Here is a 2,150-nt window from a genome sequence, read left to right as displayed (position 1 = left end):
TAGAAGACATTTCTGATGATCACTTAGCACTCCCCTTGATTAAAACAAAGACACCAGCTCAACACTGAGTGTTTGCTTTTCCTCCTACCCTTCCTTGCCCACATGAACCTGCCTCCCCCACCCCCAGCACATGCTCTCTCTCTCTCTCTCTGTTTCTCTCTCAAAGAGAAAGATAGTGATAATTCACCAACATTGGACTTTAGGTCAATTTCAGTTGCCCTTTTCAGTTCCTAACAAACTTAGCAGGGGCATTGGGAAATTATGGGTCATTACAGTCTGAATGGAAATCCCCAGGTCAAGGGTAATAACTTTTCTTCAGTTTAAAAGCTAATGTTGCCCTTAAGACAATTCTGAAATACATTTGAAAGTTGTTCTCATCAATGTTTTTTGGAAAGAAGTTAGGCTGCTTGCCATGGAGAACCTGTTGATAGATTAGGCACCTCTACCATGCCATTCACCAAAGATATATAGCAAAAGTTGCTACTGCAGACATACTTCCTAGTGGTGAGGTACTTCTGGTCCAGATGGCCATTCTGATCAGGTGGTGACTGTGAGGACAGATATTTTCCAAGTACTTTCTATGATAAGACCTAATGTTTATTGAGTACTTACTACCTTATAGGCTCTATCCTTAGCACTTCACATTTACTGTTTCATTCACCCTGCATGGCAACACTATGAATTGTGCACTATTATTATCCCCACTTTATAGTTGAAGAAACTGAGACAAGAAAGTTTCATTAACTTGCTCACAGGCACACAGGTGGGAAGAAGTGAAACCAGAATTTGAAATAGGGCACACTGACCTGGGAACTCACACTCTTGACCACTGTGTGAAAATATACCTCATTTCGCTTTGGAGGTTACACTTCTTTAGAAGCCAACATTGAGCTGCAGGCTGGCAGCCTCACCAAAATAACAATAATTTGAGAGCCATTGAAATCATCCAACAGCTTGCAGACATTTCCTCTGTCACCCTCTTTCTCATAACATCCCCACAATGATATCACTGATGGCAGACAACAGAACCAGAGCAGTGTCAGGACTGAGGGCTGGATTTTTCTACTTGGCCCTTGATCCCAGGGCTTCTAGACCCAGTACATTCTCTCTGAGCTCCTAAGCCAGTCTTCACCTTCAAAGTTACAACCAGATTGATAGAACCAGAGATGCTCATACTGATGCCAGGTAAGAGCCAAAAAACTATGTAAAAACTCTTTTCATGTTACTACTATGGTGGGGGAGGATGTCATCAGGCCTTCAGTGAAGTAATCATTGTTTCCAAAAACAGGGGAAAAAAGTCAGTTTCCCAGCACTTTAAGTAAATTCATTGGCAAGGAGGCCTCATGGTTTGAGGACAGCCTTGAAGACAGGTGGCTGTGCTTCATTTATTCCCTATTAGGACTTTTCCAAATCCTTTCAACAAGAGTCCCTCTGACTTGTGGAAGGTGGACAAAGAAGGGGAATAGGCAGAATATTGTGGACAAAAGTTCTTACCTCTTTCAAGACAAGGATACAAAGGGTTGGTGCCAGAGTTGAGGTCCAGAAGGAGACATTTCCTCCAGCCAGGTGAGAACCCAGCTGTACTTTTATCTCCAGGAGCTCACAGTCTATAAAACATTCTTATCCTGAGCAGGCCATGTTTCAAAGAAATCTACCTTTGTTGAAGGTAAGAGAGAGAGGCTAATTTTATTCTGTACTGGCGTGTGATTTATTTTGGACTCCAAGACATACTGGATTTACTTTTAGTAGCCCCAAATGCCACGAATGTTCTGGAGGAGGATGGTGGCAATTGCTTAATGATCATAGACCTCCACCAACCAGATAATGTGAAGCAATTCGAGCTGAATAATTAATATGTAATAATTCAGACTTGCTTGGCATGCAGAAAATGCCAAGGAGGCCAACAGATTTGACCTTAAACTTCAGCCATTTGGTAAACAAGTATTCTGTGAGGTTTCATTTAATTTTCATACAGTTTGAGGATGGCATTTCTATTCAGAGGGCAGCTGAGTAAATGATTAGCCAAAACAACTCCTTTTGGCCAAATGAGTCAACTCTGAAATAAACAATCTGGCAGCTTTTTCTTTCTTTCTTTCTTTCTTTCTTTCTTTCTTTCTTTCTTTCTTTCTTTCTTTCTTTCTTTCTTTCTT

The sequence above is a fragment of the Neomonachus schauinslandi genome, chromosome 8 (assembly GCF_002201575.2).
Source record: "Neomonachus schauinslandi chromosome 8, ASM220157v2, whole genome shotgun sequence".
Taxonomy (NCBI): Eukaryota; Metazoa; Chordata; class Mammalia; order Carnivora; family Phocidae; genus Neomonachus; species Neomonachus schauinslandi.
Note: the sequence above shows the minus strand (reverse complement) of the source record.